Below are 8,422 nucleotides of genomic sequence, written 5' to 3'. Positions count from 1 at the left end.
ACCCGTTGCCTCGCGTCACTGAAGCAACCAATCAGCGAGCGAGCGAGCGAATACACAGGTGAACCCAATCAGCATCAGAAGACAAATCAAGCAGTCGAAGGATCAGAAGACCCTTCGGCCCTTCCACTTTTTACTAATCCAACAACAATCAAATCCTTGGGAAACACAGGATCACTTTGTCTTGGCTCCAGGATTCCTCTGATCTCAAGCAATACATTGTACCCCAACTGCAAGGGAGACTATTTATTCTCAATCTTTCCTTCATATTTATTACCGCTTCCAATTTAATGTCTGCTACTTTTTTCAAAGTATTTACATCTACGTTCAATGCATATGATCCCTCTACGAGTGGGTACGGCAATAAACTCATCACAAGTCCATGGATCCCAATTTCAAATGCACCTTCAAAAGCGGAGAGAATTCCAAGGATATTACATTTTCATTGAAGACATTTCTTAAAGTCTAAGCAGCTGATCGGTTATTGGGAAATTGTGACACTTGGTGTTCGGTTCCTTTGTATTATCCTCTCTCGATCCGTGCTGCTGTGTCCTCTCATAATGTTGTAAGGTCATCTCCCTTTTTACCAACGACCAAGAGATCCACATTCAAACTTTCCTTCTATCACCTGCTTAAAACACCCCAGAAACAAATCTGATGATCTTTGTGCACTTCTCATGCTTCAGGTAAGGAAACTGTACACGTGACTCCCGATGTAAGATGAGCAAGACCATTCGATGTGAAATTGGAGCGTGCGCGCTACTGTGATGGGTGGAAAGGCGGACACACGCCCAAAAAATCAAAGTCAAAGACTCCTTTATTACACTCGCAGCTCTGCTTCTATTCTCTCCCTGCTGCTGTCGACTGGAGTGATGTCACATCCATGCCGGCCTCCAATTGTTCGGTGTTCCCTTCTTTGTTGATTCCTGCCTTGTGCGTTGTCCCCTGGTATGAAAGTTGTTGGTCCCCGTGGACTCTGAACAGTTGCCACATTCGTCGGCTATCTTGTGTACAGGGTGGCATCCCAGTTAGCATGATGCCCCACCTCCCTAGAACCAGCGCTGTTCGCTGCTTTCGGTCGCCTATATCTGGGTCGAGGGGGCTGAATTTGCTAATGTCCAGATGTGCTGGTTTGAGGTGGTCAATGGTGAAAGTCTCTTCCTTCGCACCGATATCCAGCACACTCACCATGATGTGTGGAATGAATGATACACACCCGTGAAGTTGAAGTCGAAGACTGGTTCGTTGAACTGGCAGCTCTGCTTATATACTCTCCCGCTACTGATGACAGGTCTTTCGAGACGGCAAAGCCAGCCTCGGATTGGTGGGTGTTCTCGCCATTGCTCATTGCTTCCCACTGTGCGGGATGTCACCTGGGACGAAGATGATTGATTGCCGCAGGATCTGTGTAGTCACCGCGTTCGTCATTCATCTTGTGTACTGGCTTTCGTCCTGGTGAGCAGGCCGCCTCAACCATATATTGTGGAAGAATATGGACCCCATATTTACAAAGGGTGGCTCTAACATTCCCTTTCTCCTTAAGGCCTCAGTTTTTGAAAAGGAACATTCAAGTAATTGGTTCTCCTGTTGGGGGTCCCTTGTCCTCATTTTTCTTCTTTTTCTTTTAGCAAGGGGATGGAGGGGAGATGGGGTGGTTTAATGGGGGTGGGTGGGATTTCTTTATTCTTTATTTTAACTATGACAAGTGTATTTATATTTTATTTGTGTTATTATTAATTGTGTGAATTCTTTGTGGATTTTATTTATAAATAATATTTTTAAAAAATGATCAGAGGTCAATCCACAGGACGTAAAGTGGCCTAGAGCAACACTGGGGACACCCTCCTGCCCCCCACCACCCCAAATATCAATGTGATCCACTATTCCCGTCGGGAAAGAGATCCAGGAATTTCAGAGCCGGTACCTCCAGGCCCAGGAACAGCCTCTTCCTCCAGGCAGGGAGAACGTGGAACGATTGATGAGCTGCTCATACAAATACTCCTCGACTCTGCTATTTATTCAACAATATCGAGTAATTTTTCTGCATGTGCTGTTCATGTATCATTTGTCTGTTGTGTGAGGGCTTGGTTGTGTGTTTGCGTATGTTTATCCCAAGAACGCTGTTTCATCAGGTCGTTCTTGTGCTATCCAAGGGTAATAAATTTGATCTTGTACTCTGGAGCTGGTGCAGAATAGATTTTCTGGATCGGAGAATGTATCTCATGAAGCAAAGTTGACTGAGTAGGGCTTTTCTCTTCCCCTCCCCCCAACCCCGCAAAATTGACTTTATTTACAAATTATTTCCAAAGAGGAAGACCGTTTCAAGTCCTTTCTCCTCCTCCTCTTGTATCCAGATATTCCCTTCACTACACATTGCTGCATACGTCTCTGTTTACCTTCATTGCCACCACTTTGATACCGTGTGGTTACTGCCCCCCTCTGCTGTTGGAGGAGTTCCCCTTGGTCTCAGCCTCTCAGTGCACGGTTATGGAAGGATTATGATCCATCCCCATAGTGCCTTCGTGTTGGCTACGCCAAGCCTCCGTGCATCCCTCAGCATGTACCCCTGCAGCCTGGAATGTGCCAGTCGGCAGCGGTCCCTCCCCGACATATCCGCTTGCTGAAAGACTGACAGGACACGTTTAACATAGATCATGAGAGCACAGTACAAGCACTTCAGCCCGCGATGTTGTGCCGACCGATGTATTCATACCAAAATAAAAATAACTAACCCCTTCCTCCCTCATAACCCTCCATTTTTCTTTCATCCACGTGACTCAGAGCCTCTTAAATGCCCCTAAGGTTTCAGCCTTCACCACCACCCCAGTTCTAGGGCTCGTCCCATGTCCATGACCTGGTACACATACACTGCATTCCCTCCCCTGTCACCCTCCTGCTCCCCCCACCCCGAGCCAGTAGTGAAGGTGGTTTCTGTCCCAACAGGTGTTGCGGACCTCATCCAGGGTGCAGATCCGGGAGATTAATCCAAACTGCAACGAATTCAGCTTCCCGCAGATCAAAGCACGTCCGTTGGCCAAGGTAAGTGACCCGAGGTGAACCAGAGCTCCAGGGGTGGTTTTGTCCTCTGGGTCCTTCCCTAATACTGTCCCCTGTCACCCACCCCAAAGCCCTCATCTCCCACCAGGCCTGTCCCCAAACCCCTCCCCCTGCTGAGATTATCCCCAAAATACTGTCAGGCCTGTCAACAAAGCCCCTATTCCCCACTGGGCCCATCCCCAATGCTCCACCCATTGCTTGGACCGTCTCCAGAGCTCCTGTCTCCCACCAGGGATTTCAACAAGCCCCTGTCCCACAACATGCCCAGCCAAAAGTCCCTGTCCCCGTCCCCCACGCCAATTCGCCTGTATCCAAAGGCCCAACATCAGGTCTGTCCTCCCACCAGACCAGTTCCCTCACTGGGACCCTCTCCAATCGATTACCCATACAACTACCCCACCAAAGTTCTTTAACCTTCCCCTTCCCCCACCCACAGGCCTTGGTATCTGAGCTGCTCCTAGGACCCCTAGACAGTGGAGATGTGGGGAGGGCAGTGGTCCATCTCCTTCCCGTTGACAGTGTCCCATACCTTCACAAAGCTGGGGAATCCCCTGACCCTTGGCGCACAGATATCTATCCCATCTGAGCCAGTCCTCTCTCTCTCTCTCTCTCTCCCCCCACCATCCTGGAGAATGTGGCCCAGTTCAGCTAGCTGCTACAGTACACACTGCCCTTCACCTCTTCCCCAGGACTCCTGATCCCACTTGTCCTTCAACGAGCTGTGTGCCCACAGCCAGGAGCTTCCCCTTCCTAGTTACCCTTGGCCCTGTGGGTGAGTGGGTGGGACATGACAAGGGTTTGTAGGTGGTGGAATTGGGGTAAGAAAGTTTGGGTGAGACCTGGGAAAGAGAACAGTGATCATCCGGCCGGTGTGAGGCATTGAAGATGGAGTCAATGGGCAGTCCCCTGCCGGGTCCATCCCCCAGCATGTCTATCTCCAAAACTGACTCCGCCAGGTCCATCCTCAATATCATCCCCTGCCAGGTCCATCCACAATCCTGTCCCCTGCTGGGTCCAACCCCAAAACCGTCCCCCGCTGAATCTGTCCCCAATACCGTCCCCCGCCGGGTCCATCCCCAATTCTGTGCACGCCGGGTCCATCCAAAATCCCGTCTCCCTCCGAGTCCATCCCCAATCCCACCCCCCGCTGGGTCCACCCCCAATCTTGTCCCCCACTGGGTCCAACCCCAATACCGTCCCCCACCTGATCCATCCCAATACCATCCCCCACCGGATCCATTCCCAAAAGCATCCCCGCCGGGTCCATCAACATCCCATCTCCTGCTGAGTCCATCCCCAATGCCATTCCCAACTTGGTCTGTCACTAATTCTTTTGCCCAACAGATCCTCCCACAAACCCACTGGTCTCTCCCCAAAGCCCCTGACCCCCACCAGGTCCATTTCCAAAGCCATTGTCCCCCACCGACTGGTCCCCAAAGCTCCTGCCTCCCCACGGGATCTGTCCTGAAGCCCCAGCCCTCATGTCTGTCATGTCTGTCCTCCCACTGGACCGATCCTCTCGATAGTTCATTCAGAACTACCCCACCCCAATTCCCGAACCTCCCCCTTCCCCCACTGACAGGCCTTGGAACCTGAGCTGCTCCTGGGACCCCCAGATGGTGGAGATGTGGGGATGGCAGTGGTCCAGTCTCCTTGCCGGTGGCAGTGTCCCAGACCTTCACCGAGCTGGGGAATTCCCTGACCCTTGGCACCGGGACATCTGTCCCATCTGAGCCAGTTCTCTTTCTCCCCCCACCCTGGAGGCTGTGACCCTGTGTAGCTGGCTGCTACGGTACACACTGCCCTTCACCTCTTGCCCCAGGACTCCTGCTCTCACTTGTCCTTCGACAAGCTTTGTGACTACAGGCTGGACCTTCCCCCACCTTGCTACCCTTGGCCCTGTGGGCGAGTGGGTGGGCCATGACGAGGGGGTTGTAGGTGGTGGAATTGGGTAAGAAAATTTGGGTGAGAGCCGGGAGAGACTGGTGATCATCTGGCCAGGGAGAGGCATTAGGGACAGAGTCACTGGGCAGGGGTCAGAGTCTCAGGGAAACATGGGCACTGGAATTGGAAGCAATCACAGCTCATGGAAAGTAGGAGGAAGAACCCTGGGAATAATTGAGAGTGGCGAGGTTAGTGCCGCGGTTAGAAAAACACTGATAAGGGGCCAGCGAGCCGGGTTCAAATTTGACACTGTCTCTGGGGAGTTGTACATTCTTCCTGTGTCTGCGTGCATTTCCACAAGTTGCTCCTGTTCCTTCCACCATTTAAAACGTACCGGGGTTGTAGGTCATTGGTGTAATTGAGTGGTTGTGGCTCAGAGGCTGAAAGGGCCTGTTCCCGGGCTGCATGTGTCAATCTAAAATCTCCATCTAAAATGATAGTCCTGCCTGTCATGAATTATTTAAGGATTCAACTCAAAAGTGTGGACAAGATAGACAACTCCGATACCATCCTTTTGGCCCTTCTTTTCTGATGGCCAAGCTGCTTACAAACAGTTCATATCCCTCTCATCCTTTTCATTCCACGGACCCATTCAACTTGCATTGCATTGTCAATCTCACGGCCTGTTGGAAGAAGTTATTTCCCTGTCTGGCAGCCTGATTTTGTTCCTCCATATCTCCTTCCTGATGGTAGTGGGTCAAAGATGCTGTGTGCTGGATCTCTGCGGGTCTATTTACAGGCCCCATCCCTGGACAATCAGAGGCCCCTTGTCTCGAAGTCCCATCCATGTGGCCCCTCACTCATCAATCCCTCGTCGGAACACAACTACCCCCTCCTTACCTACCTCTACCAGCCCTTAGTATCCTCATGACAGTTCCAGGCACCTGTTATGTCGACCCTTGATGACCTGCGCCAGCTCTAATTTGGACCCTGGCATCACCTAAACCATTGGAATAAGCTGCGCCTTCTACCCTCGAGAGCCCGAGGGAATCCGCACCCTCAGCAGTGTCCTGCTGGTGCACCATCGAATGCCCTCCATCCCCTTCCACTGGATCCCTGCTGTTATCAGGCTCCTGGATGGACCCCACCCTGGCAAAACTACCCATATTTTCACTGATCCCTCTGTACCTCTACATTCCGTCCAGGGATCAGGGTTGTGCTGTGGGACTGGTGGAGAACAAAACAAAAATATCAGGAGACAGGGAGCAGTGGAGAGACCCCCAGATCTGCAAGATGGGGACAGTGCAGAGACCCCCTGCTCCAGGAGACAGGGAGCAGCACAGAGACCCCCCAGTTCTGGGAGACCGGCTGAGTTCTACACAAGTCTGTAAGTGGCTGGAGCAGGAAGTATACAAATCTATGTTCCAGGGTAAACTGGAACAAAAGCGAGGAATGCACTTTGGTAAATCAGTCCGCTGTCCTCTTCACAGTCAGATCTGACTACCTGAAGGTGTCGGGGATCTGGCTTGGAGAGGCCGAGGCATGCAACAAAAAAATGGTCAGAGCCGATTGTAAAAGTCCACCAGAAACTGGGTCTGTGGGAATGACATTCCCTCTCAGTAATGGGGAAGAACCTGGTCACCAGGTGCAAGGTGCTCTCGGTACTGCTGCGTGTGATGCAGGCATGGCCCATCCCACACACCTCTGCCCTGGCTATTACCAGAGCAGTTTCCCTCTTCATGTGGGGATCCAAAATGGATGGAGTGGGAAGGAGGTCCATGTACATTGCCAGACTATGGTGTTATGAGCCCAAAGGTCCCTAAAACCCAGCAGCAATAGACATTCACCAAGACAAGTAGTTATATAAAGATAAGTTGTTTCTAATTATCTTTAAACATGAAAACAGAATCAAACTTTAACTTATCTCTATTAACTAAACTAACCTTAATCCCCTTCTAAGTCTAAGTGCACGTGTATGATGTGTGTGTAAATTTAAGAAAAGTTATTTGGTTCACAGTTCAATCTCACTTCTCATTCTTCTAAGTTCATTGGTTGGAGGCAATTCTGATACTGTGCACGGAATTGAACATGTATAAAGTTCATCAGGCTTTGCCACTCAGGAAAGTTCTGTAGGGTTTGCAGAGAGAGATTTGTTGTTCCAGGATTTTCACAACTGAGCTACCACCATTAGTCAGCTCAATGTGTCGCTGATAAAACTTGGCCCAGCACGGTTCTCCAGATGATAACTTCTTTCTTTCAGGCTAGCACAGTGGTCCTTCCTGTTTCATTTATTCCGAGAGTAACATCAGGCAGCCAGCACTTCCAGCGAGCACCTAGGATTAGGTGGAGGTTAAACATGTGGCTCAAGGGGTGGAGTCAGAGACTGGGTTTCAATTCTTGGACAACTGGGACCTTTTTTGGGGAAGCTGGGACCTATACCATAATGATGGGTGACATCTTGGGGACAGGGTTTCAAGTTAGGCAGGATGGTAGGGTGAGGGTTAGTAGGATAAGGAAAGAGACAAGTTTAGATAATTTGAGGGAGGAAAAGCAGGAAGTAGTAAACAGATACTGCAGTGAAAATTGTGAGAATGGTATAGAGGAGGATATGCAGAAGGTAGGATGTAGGAGATCCCTGAGTTGTATTTATTTTAATGCGAGGATTAATGTGGATTGACATGTGGCATTATGATGTGTGGCCATTAGCGAGACATGGTTGAAAGTAGGTTGTGACTGGCAGTTGAATGTTCCACGATTTTGCTGCTTCAGATGTGACGAGTTGGTGGATTAAGATGGGGAGGTGTGGCATTACATGTCAGGGAGGATATTACAGCAGTGCTGAGGCAAGATAGACTGGAGGGCTCGTCAAGAGAGGCAGTGTGGGTAGAGCTGAAAAATAAGAAGGGTGAGGTTATTATTATGGGGGTATATTATAAGCCTCCAAATGGGGAAAGGGAACGAGGAGAGCAAATGTGCAAGGAAATAGGTGGGATATGCAGGTAAAATAGGGTGGTGTTGGTTGGTGATTTCAATTTTCCAAATATTGATTGGGAAATGCAGTCAGTAAAAGGGCAGGATGGCTTAGTATTTATGCATTGTGTTCAGGATTGCTTTTTGCAGCAATATGTTGAGATGCCAACTAGAGTGGGAGCAGTGTTCGATCTGTTGTTTGGGAATGCAATGGGTCAGGTGACGGAGGTGAGCATTAGGGAGAACTTCGGATCCAGTGATCATTTTGACATACTCTTAAGAACTTGAAGAGGGAAATTAGAAAGACAAAAAGAAGGGATGAGGTGTCCATAGCTAATAAGGCAAAGGTGAATCCTCAGGGTTTTTTCAGATATGTAAACAATAAAAGGAGGGTTAAACATAGAATAGGTCGACTGGATGATGGGACCAGTGAACTATTTCAGGAACCGTATGAGATGGGAGAAATATTGAACAAATTTTTCTCGTCTGTATTCACGAGGGAAAGGGTCAAAGG

This window comes from Narcine bancroftii, unplaced genomic scaffold (genome assembly GCF_036971445.1).
Source record: "Narcine bancroftii isolate sNarBan1 unplaced genomic scaffold, sNarBan1.hap1 Scaffold_230, whole genome shotgun sequence".
Classification (NCBI taxonomy): Eukaryota; Metazoa; Chordata; class Chondrichthyes; order Torpediniformes; family Narcinidae; genus Narcine; species Narcine bancroftii.
This window is presented reverse-complemented; position numbering follows the sequence as displayed.